The sequence below is a fragment of the Vespa crabro genome, chromosome 15 (assembly GCF_910589235.1).
Source record: "Vespa crabro chromosome 15, iyVesCrab1.2, whole genome shotgun sequence".
NCBI lineage: Eukaryota > Metazoa > Arthropoda > Insecta > Hymenoptera > Vespidae > Vespa > Vespa crabro.
Window position 1 is genome coordinate 3,643,115 of NC_060969.1, and position 22,500 is coordinate 3,665,614.

The following is a 22,500-nucleotide window of genomic DNA, read 5'->3' on the forward strand; positions in this document are numbered from 1 at the left end:
CCTCTCTCTCTCTCTCTCTCTCTCTCTCTATCTATCTCTCTTGTAAACGTAGTACCACCCACGTAACAAGAGAAGTCGTCGAACAATCTAATAATCGATCTCGACATGCGGATTTCGTTTACAGTCGTAATTTGTTATCAATCGGCAAATCAATTAGCCCGGATTAGTAATTATTACAATCGTAATTCGTGATCTATCAGAGTACGCTAAATTTATTAGTTAGCAAAGGTTGAACGAGCTTCATTGGGATCAAGCGTTTAGCTAACCATCCAATCCGTTCGTCGTAAATTTTTTTATTCTACGTAACGAAACATTTCTTTTATTTTTTTTCTATTTTTCTTTTTTTTTTTTTTTTTTTTTTTTTTTTTTTTTTATTCTTTTTCTTTCTTTTTCTTTCACAGAAAAAATACAGAGAAAGAGAGAGAGAGAAAGAGAGAGAAATTAGAATTAGCTAATTCTCATCGTGTTGATTGTCGTTTAAAATCGTAATGTGTTACCAATCGACATATCGATTAGTACGGATTAGTAATTATTAGAATCGTAATACACGATCGATCGACTAGAACATGCTAATTAATTTTATGAAGTTAATCGATGATGATAAACTTTATTGGGATAATGCGTTTCACATCTATTCCTCGTCATAATTTTTCTCTTTTGGATTTTGAAGAATCACTTTTGCTTTCCATTATTTCTTTTTTTTTTTCGTCCGCTTTGTAGGGATCAAAGAAAAAAAATAGTGATAGAGAATGACAGAGGGAAAAAGAAGAGATAAGATTAGAACGTGTTAGGATTAGCTGGTAGGAAGGAGATAAAAAAAAAACAAAAAAACAAAAAGAAGAGGAAGAAAATGAAGAAAAGAGAAACAAAAAAAAAAAAAAAAAAAAAAAAAAAGAAAAAAGAAATCAATTTCAATTTCCATTTACGAACATAACAGTGTTCGTAACAATCATGCACTCATTATTTCCAAACAGTCAAATTCTCCTCTTGATCGATTTTTTTTATTACTTATAAAGCATATCAAGATCAAAGACTAACGACGATGATAATAATCGAGCAACCAAATCAACGAAATTTCGTTTATTATGCTTTCGACTTTCCCACCCTCCCCCATCCCGTTTCTTTCCTTTCTTTTCTCTTTATGAAATTCATGTGTAATAATAAGCAATGAGAGTTTCGATTATCTCTAATGAAGATTGAAAATTTTAGATATTTATCAGATATAAAAATAATATTCTTAGATTGTTTTTAATTGAATTGAGCTTATATCGTCAATTGAACAACTAGCACAGTACGTTTCTCGAATTAATTAATTTATTTATAAAGTTTTTTAATTATTTATAAAAAAAAATGATTGATTTAGAAAAAACAAACATATATATATATATATATATATATATATAACTCATGGTAATAATAATAATAATAATAATCTTATGTGTAATCCATAAATATCATAAAAGTCGACAAATTCATTATTATACAGGATCATTATATCATAAATAATATTAAATCAAATTAGATTCGTTGAAAAATCAAAGAAAATCTCTATTATTACATCGTTATATCCTACATTATTCTAATATAAACTGAACTCATTACGAACTGAACTGAACACGTTATAATATTATCATTATATATTAAAAAATTATAAAACTGAAACAGGCTCGTTTAAATATCAACAATATTCACTTTCACTTTACCATTAAATCATAATCAATTATGATTTATTATAAATATAATGTAAGGTATTATAAATAAAATGTATAAAAAATTATATCAAATCGTTCAACTTTTCATTTTATCTGTGAAATAATCATACTCTCTCTCTCTCTCTCTCTCTCTCTCTCTCTCTCTCTCTCTCTCTCTCTCTCTCTCTCTCTCTCTCTCTCTCTCTCTCTCTCTAACTAAATCTATCTATCTATCTATTTATCCATCTATCTATCTATCTATCTATCTATCTATCTATCTCTATTTCTCTCTTTACTCATTACAGTCATATGCAAACATATAAATTTTAGAAACGAACTATGATGGACAGGAAAGTGGGATATAGCGCAGATGCGGAAATAAGCGCACAAACTCACGCTCAGTATAACACATACACATATATAGACATCAGCCAAACACTAGCAAGAGCCCGCATATCTAATCGTGCGTATCACGGGGTACAAGCAATTCCCATCAACCAATATTGTCGTGTGGGTAATGAACGGGCATGCGTTGAATAAACATGCGGCCAAAGGGTATACGCAGATGCGCGTGCGCAAAACAGAAAGAGAGAGAGATAGCGATAGATAGAGATAGATAAATAGAAAGATGTATAGATAGATAGATAAATAGAGAGAGAGAGAGAGAGAGAGAGAGAGAGAATGAGGAGTAAAAGGATGAGGGTAGGGTAAAGGGAAAGGGGAATGGTATAGGTATAGAATACCGATATGTTTCCCAATTGTCCATGGGGTTGTTCCTATGGGACCATTTTTGCACACGTCTAGTTTCGTAAAATGTTTCACGAGACATTTCTCTTTCAATGAAATATGTTTTCATTATTATTATTATTATTATTATTATTGTTGTTATTATTATTTTGGTTTTTTTATTTCTCTTGAAATTTATTTCTCTTCTTTCTGATTTTGTTTTCTATTACCTACTTTTACATTATCAATCGATTGATCTTTTCATTATTTCTTTACGTTTTCTTTCATTTCTTTTTTTTTTATCTCCTATTAATTTCTTTATATCAATTATTTCGTAAAATTTTATAATAGAATTTATGATTCGTGGCAGTAAATGGAAATGAAATTATTATTATTATTATTATTATCATTATCCATGTTTTATTAATAATAGAATATCAACGAATGTAAATTTATTTTGATGATAAATTATTTATTATTTTATAATACAATCATTAATATTGTAATAGTAATACTAAAACTAAAACTTATATATATATGTATATATATAAGATATATTATATATATATATATATATATATATATATATATATATATATATATATATATAACAACGTTAATTTGATAATATTTTCTAATCAATTATCACAATATCACAATTATATCACGATATATGTTATAGAATAAAATTAAATCTTTTTTATATATATACACACACACACACACACACACACACACACACACACACACACACACACATACACAAGTTCGATTAAATGACAAATATTTACAACGATTGTTAAACGTTCGTTAAAAAATAATTAAAAATTCTTAAGTAAATATACGAACAAGAGAAACTTTTTTGTTGTTCCTAATGTTTATTTAGAGATGCTTGAAAGGGTTAGCTTAGGGTTTCGTTATAGGGTTGGTTGGTATTAGGTGATGAGGAGTAAACGAGGTTAGCGAGAGGTTAATAAAGAATGAGAGGAGTATCGCGAGGAGTATGTTTCGTGATAGGACATTGGTAAGGATCATAAACGTCTAAGCGAGCATTAAAATACATCGTTCACGAAATACCCTAGAATCCCTAGCGATTCGCCTTGGTCGGTGGTAGTAGTTGTTTTGCCTTGGTGATGTATACTCGAATCTCTACGTTAAGAGATTTAACGTATATAGTATCATGTGGCCCTCGTAAATATTATCGAGAAACACGCGTGTTTCCATGAAACTCACGAAAACGATCCATATTCTGATATTCTTCGAAACGATGGCCGTTAAGCATTTTATGTATGTATGTATATATATATATGTATATATATATATATATAGAGAGAGAGAGGGAGAGAGAGAACTACCAAAACGAATTCCATGAAAGCTTTGTGATATTTATAGTAGTATAATAATACGTATAAACAAATTATAACACTTGTGATGATAATAATTACGAGGAAATGTAATATAAATATTTTTCGATATACGTACATAAAGTATGCATATATAAAGTGTATAAAGTATGCGTATCAGTGGATAAATATATATATATATATATATTTTTTTTTTCTTTTTAACTTTTATAATCTGAACATATATCTGATATGCGATAGAAAGTAAGATGCAATATTGACGTTAATCGTCAATATTATATACATGACGACCATCTATTTTCCATATTATTTCGTAAATAAACATTTCTCTTTATCAATCTCGAAGATAAATTATAAAAAATGAATATATATATATATATATATATTATTATTATTATTATTATTATTATCACATATTATAAATATATTAAATGCTTATATAAAATCAAGTACATGAGACAAAACAACGATCAAATACATGAGGAAAAAAAATAACGTTTTCCCATCGAAACACTTTTACTATTATATTTTATTTACACACATACATACATACATACATACATACATACATACAAACATATATCTTCGTATAAAATAATTTCTATTGCGACGATTTTAAATGAAATTCTAACGATCGAAATATTGACAGTAAAGAAAGAAAGAAAAAGAAAAAAAAAAAATAAGGTCGTTTTGAAAAAACGAACGAACTCGAGAAATTTTTCTCATTTATGTCAACCGATCTAGAAAGTTTTCACGAAAGCCCATTGGAACTTAATAAAGTGCGAATAGATAGATGGAATCGAAATTATGCAATGATTCTAACTCTCTCTTTCTCTCTCTCTCTCTCTCTCTCTCTCTTTCTTGCAAGCGTTTGAGAAACGTATGGAGAGATCGTCAAGAGAAAAAGAGAGAGAGAGAGAGAGGTAAATAGTGCGAGAAGGGTGTCACGAATAGTATGAAATTCGATAAACGAAGCTATTCATTGGTTATCGTGTATGCATATATAACATAGAGTTACGTTCGATACTAAACGCGAATACAATGTGTCCATTGTTTTTCTCTGAACTTGAAATAAACGAAATAAAAGAAGAAAGAAAAAAAGAAGAAATAAATAAATCAATAAAGAAATAAATGAATGAATAAATAAATGTATAAATAAATGAATAAATAATTTTCGAAAATTGGTCACATGTCCAATTACGTTTTATCGTAATACTTCGTTTATTTACTATTCATTCCTTTTTGTTTTTTCATTATTGTTTATTTATAAATGAGATGTTTATTACATATGCACGTGTATATATATATATATTAAAAAATAAACAAAGAAGCTTTGGAATATTTTAGTAAGTCACAAAGGCGGAGTCTCATACAAAACGAGCTCTCAATGCTTTCGGCGAATATCATATACGAGCAATTTAATTTGAATTCTCATTTTGTTACTCTGTTTCTCTTTCTCTCTTTCTCTCTCTCCTTTTTTTTTTTTTTTTTTTCATTGTAATTGATAAAATATCTATCAATAATTATCGTGTACTCTCGTATACCTACTCTCAATGAAGTACAAAATGAAATGGTCCATTTACTAAAGATTTTTAAGCAAGAGAAAAAGAAAAGAAAAAAGAAAAAAAGCAGAAAAAAAAGACAACAACAAGAAGGAAGAAAAAAAAATCTCGAATCAATCTTTCGAGAAAAAACGAAAGAAGAAAAGAAAAATAAATGAATGAAACGTTCTTCTTACGAAGGAAAAAACAAGAGGAAAAGATAGAAAGAAAAAGGATAATATTTTTTATATGACTTAACGAAGATATGCGTTCGATCATCGTGATCAAGGTCGTTCGTTCGTATTTCTTTCAATGTAACACCAACAACAAGATTGTGCTGTGATTATTACGACGGCGGGCACGGAATTGCATCGAAGTGAGACGCATTTAATTTGATGGTAGTCGTCGTCTGGGGGATTGTAACCGAAGGGTGAAAATAAAGGGGGAGGTTAGGGATTGTCGTTCGTTCCTTCGTTCGTTCATTCGTTCGTTCATTCGTTCGTTCATTCGTTCGTTTTTACTTTGGTTCCTTCGTTCGTAACTTCTATCCTATCCTCTCTGCTTACCCATGTAATTAATTAACACCGTCGAGTTAATAATAGTAATGCAACCGCACCCCTACCATACACCATAGTACAGTACACCACGCCATACCACACTACACCACGCTATACCACACCATACCACACCACACCACATCACATCACACTACAACATACCGTGGCACGCACGCAAATTCAAAACCACCCCTTCGTTGTGAAGAACGAGGTAGAGAGGGTTAAAGGAAGAGGATTCAACTTAAGGGAGGTTGGATAGATGGACGAGGAGTGGGATAAACGGGGAGAGTGTAGAGCAGAGGGAGAAGGAAGAGATGGCGTGTTAGAAGGACAAAAGGGGAAGTTCGGTTTGAGAGAGGACAAAATTGCGTCTGCTTTTTCTATCTCTCTCTCTCTCTCTCTCTCTCTCTCTCTCTCTCTCTCTCTCTCTCTCTCTCTCTCTCTCTCTCTCTCTCTCTCTCTCTCTCTCTCTCTCTCTCTCTCTCTCTCTCTCTCTTCTTTTTTTCTTTTATGGAGAAGGAGAATTAAAAAAAAAAAAGAAAAAAGAAAAAAGAAAAAAAGAACGAAGAAGAGAGAAGGGATGCGACGAGTTATATATTCCATCTCCGTCTAACTAACGCTAACTCCAACTCTCACGTCTTTGTCTCCCCTCTGCCATCCCTCTTTTTTCGGCTTTTTTTTCTTTGTTTCTTTTTTTCTTCTTTTTTCTTTTTTTTTTTTTTCTTTCACTCGAAAAGCTACCACGTATGTCTCGTGGGGGTAAAGCACTCGAAGGAAAATTCGTGAAAAGAAGGGCGTGGGACATATCGCATTGGTCGGATACTTAAGGGGTCGCAAGTTGGGCTTCTTTAAATATATTCTCCTGCTACTATTTCTTCCTTTTTTTTTTCTCTCTCTCTCTCTCTCTCTTTCTCTGTCTCTTTCTCATTCTTTCTTTCTTTCTTTCCCTCTGTCTTTCTTTTTATCCATCTATATCAGTAAAAAGTGAGAGATAGAAAGGGACCAAGGGGATGTGATTTTGAAGAAGACCGCGAAGAAGACTGTACGAGTAAGGGAGATAAAGATAGGAGGGACTAGATCATCTCCTTTTTTCTTTCTCTTTCTCTCTCTCTCTCTCTCTCTCTCTCTTTCTTTTTTTTTTTTGTATATATGTATATATCAAATCTAGAACGACGAAGATGAAGGACTTATCATTAGCTCGGGACCGTATCATTTGCTCCCTTAAAATTTTTTACAGGTATATTATATACGTATATATTATGTTATATTAAGTGAGTTAAACAGAGAAAAATGTATTTTTTTCTTTTTGTTTTTTTCTTTCGTATATATATATATATATATATATATATATATATATATAGATAGATAGATAGATAGATACAAATTATGTAAATAGTTAATTGAAAAGAAAAGAAAAGAAAAAAAAGGCAAATTAAATATATATATACATATATATACACACACACAATTGTATCTCTTGCATCTTTATCGTTGGGAATATAGTGTAGTATAGTAATATGTATAACTTTCGTAAGGACTTCCTATAATATATATATCGTATTGCCGGATTTCTTCTTTATCCTTTGTGGAACATGTTTGGCCGAATGGCGAATTTACATCCACACCAGTACGATATCTCCCAATGAAAACGTCCACAATATTCGTCTAACGTTATCTCTAGGGAATATCGTTGTAGTTTAGGAACAGTAGCAACCCCAAGGCAAGCAGGCAGCCAGCCAGCCAGCCAGCCAGCCAACCAGGCAGGCAGGCAGGCAGGCAAGCAGGCAAGTAAGCAAGCAACCAACCAACCAACCAACGAACCAGGCAGGCAAGCAAGCAAGCAAGCAAGCAGGCAGGCAGGCAGGCAGGCAGGCAGGCAGGCAGGCAGGCAGGCATGAGACTTTCTTATCTCGTTGTCAAACTCATGACAGTAGACGTCAAGGTACGACGAAGCGCTCTAGCGCTTTCCATTTTCGGGACAACTCAAACATCCAAGGAATCCTTCTTCCCCGTTACCTGCCCCAACTATAGACACTCACCCAACCACCCACCCATATTTCCTTTCTCTTCTCCTCCTCCAGATTTTGCATCTCCTTCTTTTTCCTCCTCTTACTCTCTCCTCTTTCGTTCGTTCGTTCTTTCGTTTCTTGACTTTGCGATCTTGTCAAATCTTAGATGAAAACACTCCCTCTCTCTTTATCTCCTCATCTCCCCTCCCCACCTCTCATCTCGGCGTTGTTCTCGAAAAGGATATTGACGTTACTTCCGGTAGCTTGTTCAATTTTTTTTTTCTTTTCTACAAATTTCCGTTCTTTCTAGAGCTCTCTCTCTCTCTCTCTGTGTAATATGTGTGCGTTCGTGTGTGTACTTTTTTTTTCTTTTTTCTTTTTGTCTTTTTTCTTTCATTTCCTATACTACTAGTACTACTTTCAAATCCAACGTTTATATCGTATCAGAAAGAAACTGTTTATCCAACCGTTACGATCTTACCAAGGATTCCTTTCCCTTTGTCGAAACTGCCGATAGGAATTTCCTATCCTTCGATCGTACAAATATATATATATATATATATATATATATATATATATATATCGATATCCGACCATTATGTACGTAATTGTTCGTGAATAAATTTTATTAATTGTATTACTGCGTACATATTTATTTATGTTGCATTGTAAATTAATTCGTTCGATTTGTGTTTGTTCTTTAATGTTCTTATTTTTTTTTTTTCTTTTCTTTCTTTTTCTTCTTTTTTTTTTGCATCTCTTTCTATTTTTTGCTACGTTTTATAATTCGTTCGAAATGCGAGAACATAAAAAAAAAAAAAAAAGAAAAAAGAAAAAGAAAAAAAAAAGGTACGATTCTTCTCGAGCCTATATCAATGTCAATTCACTGTGATAAGAATATAATGGATTAAATTAATATATATACACACGTATATATTTATAGAAAATTAATTTTTCATACGTTCGTGAATACATACTAGCATATTATATTTCTTCTTAATTGTAGTTATTTTTATTTTTCTATTTATTATTATTATTATTATTATTATTATTATTATTATTATTATTATTATTATTATTATTATGATTATTTCTCTTTTCTTTTATGGAGAAATATTTTTTCATGTAAAGAAAACATATGTTTCTTTGGTTTTCTCTTTTTTCTTTTTTTTTTCTTTTTTTCCCCCTTTTTTTTTTTGATTTTGTTTTTATTCCTCTTTTCATTTATATTATTTTCTATTATTCTAATTCAATCGAGATGCAAAGCCATGATTTGTTACTCTCGATCCTGTCAATGTCATTTCCCCCATGATAAGAATATTTCCGTAAAGCAAGGCGAATATTTCCGAAAAGGCAAAGGTCTGCAGACGTTCCTCTCGTTGTTCCGGAATTTTCATCGTCGTCGTTGTCGTCGTCGTTGCGTCGGGGATGTCAAGTTTTCGTCGAAAGAGGAAGAAACGATCGAAGGAATAAATGAGAGAGAGAGAGAGAGAGAGAGGGGGGAGAGAAGGAAAGAGAGAGAGAGAAAGAGGAGAATATTTCTAGAGGTACTTCAACAATTGTTGATTTCTCCGCTTCTCCGCAACCGTAACGTTGTTTCTCTTGCAAATTTAATTCGAAAACTTCACTCTTGGTCTCTTCCTATTTCCCTCCCTTCCTCTCTCTCTCTCTATATATATATCTATCTATCTATCTCTCTCTCTCTCTCTCTCTCTCTCTCTCTCGTATTTCCGTTTACTTCCACTAGCGTCTTTCGGTCTTTTTAATAAGATTGCAGCATCGTTGCAAGTTTTGAGGTTAGATCGAGACAAGACGAAACGAGAAACGTAGAAATACAAGAATAATTTCGAATGAATGAATGGACGAGAAATTATCGAAGCGATCTTAAAATAATCTTTGTTCTTTCTTATTCTTCATATTTTTTTTTCTTTTTCTTATCTTTTTATTTCGTTTCTACTTTCTTACTTTTTGAAAGTATATATATAAAAGGGAGAAACAGAGAGAGAGAGAGAGAGAGAGAGAGAGAGAGAGAAAGAAATTTCACGGATTTTTAAATATTTTTGACATTGTTATGTTAAACAGGAAGGTAATTAGCTATCATTTTCTTTGATGGAAAAACGTCGACGAATGAAGAAATATTAAAAAGAATTAATCTTATCATTTAATTTCGTAGAAAAATGACAATCAAATTTTTGTAATCCACTTTCGTAATGGTTCCGTCCTTTTTTTATTTAGAAATCAGTCGCTACGTGTCGCCACGTTGTTATGACCATATCATAGTCGACCGATACTTAGAGTGACATCTATTGGCGACGCGAGAAATTGCGTTAAAAAGATGTTTCTCCTTTTTTTCTTTTTTCCCCCCCTTTTCTTTTCTTTTATTATCCGAGTATACAGAAGGTGTTTTTACTTTCTTTTATTGTTTTATTCTTCCTCTTCTTCCTCATCTTCTTCGACGGATTTCATTTAATCGTAAAAAAAAAAAGAAAAAATTTTACTTAATACACCGTCATCGTAAGAAAATCAAAAGAACGTCGTAACGTTTCAGATTTAAATAATTTTAATACGGTATATCTCTACGTTGAGAAATTCTTTCTTGGCGAGTGATAACGAAGAAAAAGAAGGATAACTATGTAATAAGGAAGAAGAAAAAGAGAATCGGCCAATGAGAAACGGGGCGAAAACCGCGACAGCCAACGACTTCTCGCCGAATCCATAAGTCTTCTTTCCATGACTTTACACGTTCGTCCAGAAGACAGATTTTCTTCGGTCAAACTCACCGTGTATGCGTATGCGTACATGTGTGTATGTGTGCGCTCATATATACATGTATGTACATGTGCATTTGTGTGGTCTATGGTGTGTGGGCTTCCTTTGCGCGATTAATCTTAATTCGCACGTTGAAAGCGGCCGTTTAGCGTTCCCGCCGTGCTTGAGATATGGCTGTCGTGCTATGTATCCTTCTTGAAATGCGACCGAGAAATCTTGCGGAAAGTGAGAAAATCTCCCGCGATAAGGTATTACGTTTTCCTACTTGTTCTTCTTTTTTCTTTGCTTTTTTTCTTTTCTTTTCTTTTTTTCTTTTTTTTTTTTTTTTTTTTTCTTTTTTTTATGTTCTTTTCCCCCTCGCATACAAATACGTATGCGTACGCGTTTGCGTACGTCGCCATCTTTCTTCTGTTTTTCTTTCTCTGTATAATGTATAACCTTCGCACATACTTTTTTCGTACGTTTTGATATCGACGCCACCTTTGAAAATTTCTCCCTTCCTTTCCCTTTGTTCTCTTTTTTTCTCTCTCTCTCTCTCTCTCTCTTTCTTTCTTTCTTTCTTTTTCACGGTCGCCAGCACGATTTTCTTCTTTAAGCTTCGAGGTAGGGATAGATCGAATTGGGTCAAAAATAACAAGCGGATTGTTAAATTCTTTTCCGGTCGAAGGTAGGGAGAAAAAAAAGACGAAGAGGAAAGATAGATAGATAGATAGAGCTAGAAAGAGAGAGAGAGAGAGAGAGAGAAGTTCGTCGGCAGGGTAAAGTAACGATCAGATCATGTCCCATGAGGGAAGAGCTTGATCCCTTCCCTTCTAAGAGTGTACATTTTTCAAGCGCAGCCTTGAAACCCCTCTCCTTCTCTCTCTCTCTCTCTCTCTCTCTCCCCTTCTTCTTCTCCCTACCCTGTTCCTCTTTCTCTGTATTTCCATGAACGGCGTTGCTCCTCGGAGACACGGTGCTCGTATTCCGCTGGGACATCACGAATGCAAGAGGCATATACGATCCTATGCTGGGTTGCGTTCGAGCCGCAGGGCGCACGAATCGCGAATGCGTCGACCTCATTCTACTTCTCTCTCTCTCTCTCTCTCCCCCCTCTCTCTATATCTCGTCCTATCTCTCTCTCTCTCTCTCTCTCTCTCTCTCTCTCTCTCTCTCTCTTTTTCTCTTCTCCGCTTCAAATCCGTACGTACGTACGTTCGAAAACGTTCTCCATTACATATCTTCGCACGTATTCAGAGCCAATAATATAAAAAGGAAAAAAAAAAAAGAAAAAAAGAACGAATTACACGGTGTCCCATTCATTCTCTTCCCATCCTTTTCTCTTTTCTTCTCGTCTATTGGTTGGTACTTATAGATATATAGGAGAAAGAAAGAAACAAAGATGAGCGATGGGCAAAGAGAGAGAGAGAGAGAGATAGAGAGGGATAGAGAGAGAGGAGGAAAAAAAGCGCGGGAAATAATGAAAATTCGAGAACGTTCGAAATTTCTGCGACGCGTCTTCCTTCGATTTTATAAAAAAAGAAGCAAGGTGCGTGACACGCCTCTCCCCTCTCTCTCTCTCTCTCTCCCTCCCTCTCTGTCTCTCTTCCTTCCTTCTTTAGAAACTCCCATATTATATCTATCTCTCTCTCTCTCTCTCTTTTTCTCAGTAAACTGCCGCCTGCCTAACCAACATACAAAGCATCGTTTTCTACGTGCGAGACTCTGTCACAAAGTGAGAAAGAGAAAGAGAAAGAGAGAGAAAGAGCGAGATAGAGATTAAGAACCGTGCAAGGTCTCTTTCGTTCTTCCTTCGTTCGTCGTTTCCCAACCCCTCCCCCACCTTGTCTTTCATTCCTTTCCCCCTCTCTTGACACATACGCTGATGCCGCTGCTGGTAGCATCGCCTTTTTGCTGAGTACTTTCTTTCTCTCTCTCTCTCTCTCTCTCTCCCTCCCTCAACCACACAAACATACACACATGCTCGAATCTTTTCGTTTCTTTCTCTCTCATACACGCATCTTTTCGTCTCTTTTTCTTTCTTTCTGTCTGTCTCTCTCTCTCTCTCTCTCTCTCTCTCTTTTTCTCTTTCATTCTTTCTTCCTCTTACCAATTCTTTTCGACCATCTACGCGTCTCCTTATACCGGGTGTCTCTCTTCTTTCTTTCTTTCTCTCTCTCACTCTCTCTCTTTTTATCTATCTATCTCTTTGTCCCTGTCTCTTTCTCGCATACGAATTTAACCGTCGAAATATCTTTACAAATTTATTCGTCATCGAATGAAAGATAACAATATGGCTGCCGTCTATAAAAACGCAGTGGTTCGCATACCACAAATATCTGCTTATTTCTACCGTAAAAATTATTATTGCTTGAGCGTCTCTGATTTATATTTATATATAGTATTTTATCGGTCAAACTAATTTAGTTCTATTTACGCTTCGTTTATCTTTTTGTTTTGTTTTATTTTGTTTTGTTTCGTAAAACGTAAATCGACAGATAATCGCTTCGTTTCAATCTCTGCTTTTATTTGTTTTTGTTGTTGTTTATTTTTTTTTTTCTTTCTTTCTTTTTTTTTTCCCTTCCTTTTTCGCGTGTTTTATATATTCATTTTCAATTAGACACGAATGAATAAACAAACGAGTATTAACGAGACACGATGCACGTTGTTTGATATGTCGTTCATACATACGTACGAACGTATATACATACATACATATATATATATATACATACGCCGATATTTATATATGTATGTACATGTATCTATGTATGTGTACATGGAATATAAATAGCATGTAATGAAATAGTAACGAGACTAAAGCTTCGGAAGCAAGTTTTAATGAAACTTCTCTCTGGGTAGGTCGTGATTATAATTTATATACATAGATAGAGATTTATTATAACTGACAGAGATGACGATTAGTTAATTAATAATGTAACGAACGATATATATATATATGTATATACATACGTATATGTATAAATACGTAAGACATTACATGAATAAAAATTATATTATATATCTAGCAATATATATATATATATATATATATATTTATATATATATATATATATATATATATATATTTATATATATATATATATATATATATATATATATATATATGTTTAATATTTATTTTAAAAGAAAATATGTGTGAAAATATTGACGAAATAACCAATGTCCTTTCCATTTTTTTATTAGTCCATTTTTCTTCTTTCTCCCTCTTTCTTTCTTTCGAAATAACATTTTCCATAATGTAACTTATCGTATGCTACCTCAGTCGAACTAAATTATATACTAAAGCTAATGTTTCTCTTTTCGAGTTGTTCGTATATACGTGATATATACATATATATATATACATATATAAACATACATACATCATACATACATACATATATATATACACTATATAAAAACCTAAGCATATACAAAATCTATGCATATACCAATATATAACCTATGTCGTAGCATTTATATAGCCTTATGGCACGTAGAAAATACTGTCGCAAATTAAGTGTGGAAATAAACATTGAAATACTAGGGTATAAAGAAATTCATAATAGTAAGATAAAGAAGAGAGAAAGAGTGAAAGAGAGAACGTATTGTTGCTAAAAGAATTTGGGAATCTTCTTGCGAAAACGCGAGGGAAATGAAGCAAACCGATATATCAAAACGGTAAAGGCGAAAAATTTACATTCTCTTCGTTTGGACTGAGGTAGCTTATATTTCTACTACTACTACTAGTACTATCATTATTATTACTGCTACTACTACTACTGCTACTATTACTATTACTATTTCTTCTTCTTCTTCTTCTTCCGCGTTGCTCGTAATATCTATTTCGGCTGTGGAAAATGCGGGACTACCGCTGGTGTATATCTGCAATTTTTATGATTTCTGATTTATTTGCAATTCCAAGTACGTGCCAAGGAATATTTTACGTATACATATATATATATTTATATATATATATATATATAAATGTTAGAAGAAACCACGAGAAAGGTAAAAATCTGCGATTACGTTTGTACAAGCAACGACAAAGCGACGACGACGACGACTATTTCTGTATGTATAGGTTAGGTTCTCCATCATACATATATGCATGCATCATACATACATACATACACACACACACATACATACATACATGCAAGTCCGTTAGAGACTGCATAATTAACGTACCGACGGAAGATGGCGTCGATATACAATACGATATATAACTCACGCATCGAAATAAGAATCCGAGTTATGATACATAGAAGAGGTAAAGAGTCGTTCTTTGTAATTGATTTCACATGCACGTCCCGTCCCATCCCATCCTATCCCATCCCTTTCATTCTTTCATAAGTTATAAACTATTTCCTTTAGGCCTATCGTAGTACTATGTCTTTATGTATTCCTTTTTTAGTATCACCCTGTACACGCGCGACCATACATATATACAGCATACATACATACACATATATACATATAACGTACGAAGTTGAATTGTATGTTTGTGCACACGCCGTGTGCCGATACGGTTTTTACCAGCATACGACGGACGCACACACAAGAACGTACTACACATACACACTTTCCACATACACTTATATATACGTATGTACACACACCACGTACATACGTACGTACGTACGTACGTATGACGTATAAAACGTGTGTAAGGATATACGTCGTGAAAAGGAAGAACGCGTGTGAGCAAGAGCGAGGGGGAAAAGTGACAGAGAGAGAGAGAGAGAGAGAGTGTGTGTGAGAGTGAGAGTGAGAGAGAGAGAACGAACGAACGAACGACGAAGAAGAGCGGACTCGAGTCGGCTGTTGCCGGCTGCTCCCCTCTACGGTTCCCCTCCCCACTACTAAGTAACACACCGGCAACGGCGCCGTCACGACGTTTCCACGCCGCCGGTACTCTCTCCCTCCCAGTCGAGTAACGATAGCCGAGTATAACCGAGCGTTACCGAACGCCAGCGAGCCACGCTGCCAGTCAATCCCCTCTCCCCTCTATCATTCTCTATTCCCTGTTACACGGCGTCGGTTATCCCTACTCTCTGTCCTTCTCACTCGTTCGTTCTCTTCCCTCTCAGCTTCTTCTTCTCCTCGGCGTGCCGCGCGCGGACTCGTGTGTTCCTCTTCTATCGTGGTGCGTGTGTTCTCTTTCTTTCTTTCTTTCTTTCTTCTTTCCTTTCATTTCCTCTTTCCATTCTTTCTCTCTTTTTCTACGAAGTTACAACGTCGTTGCCGTACGTTCGTGCATTCGTTCGTTCGTTCGTTCGTTCGTTCGTTACAAACTTCGAAGAAAAGGACCACGCGAGAAAAAGAGAGAGAGAGAGAGAGAGAGAGAGAGAGAGAACGGAGATTTATCTCTTCCTTATTATCGAGTGCGTTATTGTATTTCGTTCTGTGCGTGGTGACGATCATCGTCGTCCTTCTTGTGTAGAAAATTTTCTTTATAGAAATAGAAGAGAAGGGGAAAAAAAGAAGAAGAAGAAGAGGAAGAAGAAAAGTGAAGAAAACGAGAAGAGAGGAAACATAAAACGAAAAGGAAAGAATAAAAAGAAAAAGAAAGGAAAAGGTGGGGTGATCTTTTTCTTTGTGTACGCGCCTACGAAACCCCCCTTCTTCCCCCCTCTCGCTCGTGCACGCACACACGCACACACACACATATATATATATTATATATATATATAATATGCGCGCGCGAACGCACGCACGTACACACATTTCTCAACTATTCGATATAGTGTGTCCATAAAAATTGTTGTAAGTTCAATCCTTCGTAAAATTTCTATTATTTATTTATTTCTTTCTTTCTTTTTTATTATTAATTCCCTTTTCTTCTCTCGTTTTATTCGTTTTGTCACAACGTGGTAACAACACCACATGAAACTTCTCCCGCGTCTTTTCAACGCACGCAGTGACGTTCGCGATCGTCGCGTACAACATCACCTCCCCTCCTCTTCCCTCCCACCCTTTCTTCCTCCCTCACAAGTCAGTTCGCCTGCCTGCCTGCCTGCCTGCCTGCCTACTCCTACGCCGTGTTCCTCCTCCTCCTCCTCCTTCTCCTCTTTCGCTACATCCTCTTTCTCCTCCTTCTCCTTCTTTACCCCTCTTCCCCACTTCTCCACCAAACCTTCGACACGCTCCTGCTCGTCCGTTTCTCGTGCGCGCGCGAAGTCACGAAGGAGCTTCGTACGTCGCGCCGGCTTAACCGTAGACCCCGTATACGTATAGACGTAGCCATAGTTTAAAAGAAGAGGGAGAATCAAGGCAACAAGGACGGGAAGAAAAGAGAAGAAAAGCTATATCCTTCTCTTTCTCTTTCCCTTTTTTCGTCATCGTTCGTCGTCATCGTCGTCTCTTCGTCACGTTACACTTTTCTCTCTCTCTCTCTCTCTCTCTCTCTCTCTTGAGATCGAGAGATCGAGAAGCACTTAAGATACGAGACGCATGTTTCTTGCAATCGTCATCATCATCGTCATTAACGTAGTCATCGTTGTAATCTAAATGTCAGTAGGAAACAGCCAGAACGGCAATAGCAGCAGCAGCAGCAGCAGCAGCGTGTTCCTAACCTCCAAATTGCCGTTCGTCGTTCTCTCGTGTTATCCCGCTTTCTCTCTCTCTCTCTCTCTCTCTCTCTCTCTCTCTCTCTCTCTCTGTCGTGAACAAGCGACGCACCAACCGACGATTGCTATTACCACTACCACATTACTAATACTAATACTACTACAATATTACTACTACACATTACTACACTACTACTACTAATATTACGTCTACTACTACACTAGACGACAGAGAGACTACCAGCACGAGACAAGAACGCGTCATCGAGGAAACAGCCTGACGTTGTTTGTTCACGGCATCGATTCGAATCGTACTTCGCGTCTATCGCGTGTTACACCGTAAATCAAAATCGTTGGTGGTGTGTGGCTGGCGTTGTGCCCCCATGACCACCGTGCGTGTGTTCACCAATTCGTACGTATAGTGTGTGCGTGCGTGTGTGTGTATTCTGCGTGGAGGAGAAAAAAAAAATATATATATATATATCATCATCGAATCTCTATTTTCTCGAGGATTATCTTCGCTTTTCTTTTTTGTTGTTTTTTCTTCTCTCTTGCTCTCTCTCTCTCTCTCTCTCTCTCTCTCTCTCTCTCTCTCTCTCTCTCTCTCTCTTTCTCCCTTCCTGTAAACGCGAGTGCTTTTTTTATTTTTGATTATCAGTATATCTCAATCTATCCATCTGTTCTATCCGTCTATCTATCTATCTATCTATCTATCTATCTATCTATCTATATATCTATCATTCTTTATCTATGCGTCTTTTCATTTTTTCTTTTTCCATCGAAAGATTCTTGTGCTTTGTGTAAAGAATAATAATAATAAGAAGAAGAAGAGAAGGAAGAAGAAAAAAAAGAGATAAACGATTCCTGTAAGAAGAAGAAAAAGGAATAAAAGAAACAGCGAAGAGAGGAAAAAATAAAAGAGAAAGAAAGAAAGAAAGAAAGAGAGAAAGATATATAAACTTTTCTGTGATAACACGTTCTCTTTTCTTCGTTTGAAAATTGCCAGCCGGCGGTGGATTCAAAACGACGTACTTCGCCGGTGATCATCATCGTCCTACCGTTGTCACGGTCAGTATACTACATCAAATAATAATAATAATAATAATTTGCTACATATATGTACACATATACACATATGTATATATATAAGAACGGTTATGAGCATATGCATGTATATGTACATATATATATATATAATGTACACACTCTCTACTTTTCATACAGCTACGAGACACATAGTCTTGCTCGAGGGCTTTTGCGGATCAAGCGCCTCGAGGACGACGAGTAAACGTCGTCGTCTTCGTCTTCCTTTCCTCTTTCTTCTTCTTCTTCCTCTTATTCGTCGAACGAATCATTCTCTTTATTTTTCATTTTATATTTTTGCGAGGCGCGCGCGCAGGCCCGCCCGGCCGCCTCTTCGAAAATCTCATAACCCCACACGTTTCTCTACGGACCTGTGGAAGAGAAGGCAGAGGGCGCATGTCCGCCAATGAAACACGTCTCGCGTGCCCTTCGAATCGAGACGAAGACCGAGCTAGATCCTTACTCCTTCCTTCTCACTCCTCTTTCTCCTCTTTCTCTCTCCTGTTTCTTTCCTTCTATCTCTTTCTATCTTTCTCTACCTGCCGACATTCCTTACTCCTCCTCCTTACTCTTCCCTCTCCGGCCTGACCCGCCCCCTCCTTTACTTCTCCCCATCCTCCTTTCTTTAGAACTCAACGATGCTACTTCTCGGACTAAGCGTTACCTCTTCGACCGAGAAATTCGATCCTCGACCGTTTGAATCCTCTTCTACTACTACTACTACTATTTTACTACATTACTACTATTACTACACTATACTATTACTATTACTACTATTAGTAGTACTATTGTTTAGTACTACACACGTTTATAACCTATAATGCGTATAAGTATGGATATATATATATATATAAAGGTATATAGATACTTTTATTATTAGTAGTACTAATACCACTACTACTACTACTACTTGTTCATAATAATACGTATTTTATAAGAACGGATGTCTATTCAATCTTCTATTATTACTACTACTACTACTGCACTACTATTATTATATATTACTATACGTCTAACCTATAATGTATTATAAGTATGGAGATCCTATATATATATATATAAATATATAAATATATAAATATATATATATATATAAATATATAAATATATAAATATATATATATATATTTTATTTTTTTCTATGCGTGGAAATTTTTCACACCAAATAAGTTCCTTTTTTCTTTTTTTTTTTCTTTCTTTCTTTCGTATAGGTTAAAAAATATGAGATATATTTGTATGGGATGATCAGCCAGTGGTGACTTTTTATATTTAGTTTATATTCAATGTGTTTATATAATATACGTATAGGATTTTCTAACGTATATACGTGTATGCGTGTTGTTTCTAAGAAATATTCGTTTCGTTCGTTTGGACGGTTACAAACCGATGATATTCTCTCTTATAGGAAAGAGAGAGAGAGAGAGAGAGAGAGAGAGAGAGAGAGAGAGAGAGAGAGAGAGAGAGAGAGAGAGAGAGAGAGAGAGAGAGAGAGAGAGAGAGAGAGAGTGAAAAAGAGAGAACATGTATATGTGTGTGAGAGAGAGAGAGTGAAAGAGAACATGTATGTGTGTGTGAGAGAGCGAGAGAGAGAAGCCATCGATATTTATTTCGCGTCTCTTGTCCGTAAGCGACACGCGTGTCACGAAGACGGTTAACGACTTTGCGATACGTTCAGGGGTGTCCATCTTATCATGGCGGCTATTCCCGGATACTACGTCGATCATACGATCGATTGAAAAACTTTTAACGAGAATTATGATACAATTAGAATGATAATAATGATAATAAAAATCAATAATAATAATAATAATAAGAGTTACGAGTTAATTGACGACAATATACATATGCATACATACATGTATATTTATTTATTTAATATTTTAGTTGTGATTTTGATCGCCGATGGCAAAGTGATAAAAAAAACGTCGTTAGCGTAGACGTTCGTGTGTTTGTGTCGAGTATTATTCCTCTTTCGATCGTATTTATAAATATTAATATATGGCATATTAATATATATATATATATATATATATATATATATAGATATACGTATACGTGTATATGTCATTCGCTTTTGAACACGCGAAGGACAACATTTACGAGGAGATACGATACGCGTTATTTTACTTTGTGTAATTTGACGAAATAATCGCGGGACAAAATGCGTATTTTATTATCGTCGTTGTCGTCGTCGTCGTCGTCGTCGTTGTTCGTCCTAGTTCAGAAAAGTGGCATCAAGGGAACGAATTTGTCCTTCAGTTAATTGAAAGAAAAAGGAGAAGAAAAAGAAGACGACGACCGATAGGGTAAGCTAACTCTCTTGTCGTTTTCTTTTAGGTATACGATTTTCCAATAGTCTAAACTTCGTCGAAAAAGCACGTTTCGTAAGATTCGTTTCTTTCTTTCTCCATTTCTCTTTCTCTTTCTTTTCTTTCTACATCTCTTCTGTTTCTTTTCTATATATATGCGAATGTATTTTCTTTGTCTCTGTGTGTGTGTGTATACTGTGCGTGTATATGTGTACATATACGACTATGCGGAGTCCGCGTCATCATCATGGCTCGATTCTTATATACGTTCACGTACAACGCTTTGTTCAGCAGCACTCTCTGCTACTTCTCTCTCTCTCTCTCTCTCTCTCTTACTCTCTTTCTCTTTCTATCTCTCTTACTCTTTTGTAAACACAGCTCACGAAGCTGTCATGGACTCGGACGAGTAACCGCCGGCCGGCAGGCCTCTTTCGTTTCGTTTCGTTTCGTTTCGTTACGTTTCGTTTCGTGCCGAACATCGCCTTTCGTGGAATCCATCTTCCTTTCTGTACTTCTTTCTTTTGTTTCTTTTTTTTTTCTCTCTCCTCTCTTTCCTCTCTCTCTATCTCTCTCTCTCTTTCCGTCTCCCCCTTTCTCTCTCTCCCTCTCTCTTCTTTCACACACAGCACACACACACACATACACATACTGTTTCTTTGTCCCTCTTTTCTTTTTTGCTTTTCTTTTTTTCATCTGGACTATGCGCTAATATATATATATTATATAGATGTTTTTTAATTTAATAAACAAATTTTTGAAAAGCAAGATTTATGGGATTTGATAGATAGTTAAGAAAAAAAAAAATATAAAAGTATTCTTCCTCAATTTATTATGGAAAATTAATTTGGAAAAATTATTATTATTATTATTATTATTTTTCGTTTTTCTTTTTTTCTTCCTTTTTTAAAGAACTAAAATTAATAAATATTTAATGCGTGTATATGTATGTATGTATATGTGTATATATATATATATATATATATATATATAGTACGTACATTAAATATATTATACATTTTAATATATTGCAATATGTTGTTAATAATGATTTACTAAGAATCTGATAAGTTTTGTAATAATTTTTGATAACAATTATATATATATATATATATACAGAGATACGTATATACAATACATAAACTGAAAATCTAATAAGATTTTTTGTTGTTGTTTGTCTTCAAAACAAAATAATATATTTCATACTAAAAAAGAAAAAAGTATATATACACACACACACACAGCCATACACACAGGCGCGCGCACATACACACACACACAGACATTTGTTATAAAGTGAAAAAAAGGAAAAGATGGAAATTTTCTTTTTCTATTGGAACAAAGTGACCTCTCAAAAATCAGGTGCGTCTCTCTTGTCGTTTCTGATTCTATACATATATATATACGTAAGTATATATGTATGTATGTATGTATGTATGTATGTATGTATGTATGTATGTATGTATGTATATATACATACATATAATACCAGTTCGATTACTTTCCAATGTCGTTGGACGACGATGTTCTTACGTAAGGCTCGTTTTCGCGTAACCGCGACATTGGAAACGGTCGAATCGACATTAACCCGGTTTTGATCCTACCAGTAAGATAGTATTGAAGGAGAGGTAGGAGAAGAAAGAGGAGAGTGTATAAGAGAAAGAATAAGAAACAGAGAGAGAGAGGAGCGAGATGAATCGAATGGGGATGGATGAAGAGGAGGAGTAAAGGGGAAGGGACAAAAGTCCGTAGGTTAGAAAGGGAAGTCCGACGTGAAACTTGTTGAATTCGTTAGAGGTTTGCCAACTTTATAACGATAACGAAGAGGAATGTCGACTTATAAACTTTGAAGAAATGAAAAAGAATATTTCAAACGATCATAGTTGAGTTTTAGTAATAG

At 34.9% G+C, this 22,500-nt stretch overlaps 1 protein-coding gene across 14 annotated transcripts in view; it reads left to right on the forward strand.

The window, feature by feature from the left end:
• Positions 1 to 22,500, forward strand: part of LOC124429291 (polypyrimidine tract-binding protein 1) — a 422,552-nt gene that overhangs the window by 65,441 nt on the left and 334,611 nt on the right. For 6 of the 14 annotated variants that reach the window (XM_046974365.1, XM_046974373.1, XM_046974368.1 and 3 more), the window contains exon 1: positions 18,102 to 18,279. The exons of the other annotated variants lie outside the window; for them this stretch is intronic. The gene's annotated coding sequence lies outside the window, so the exon portion shown is untranslated. Of the gene's footprint in view, positions 1 to 18,101; positions 18,280 to 22,500 lie in introns of those variants that run through there. 14 annotated transcript variants of the gene reach the window in all.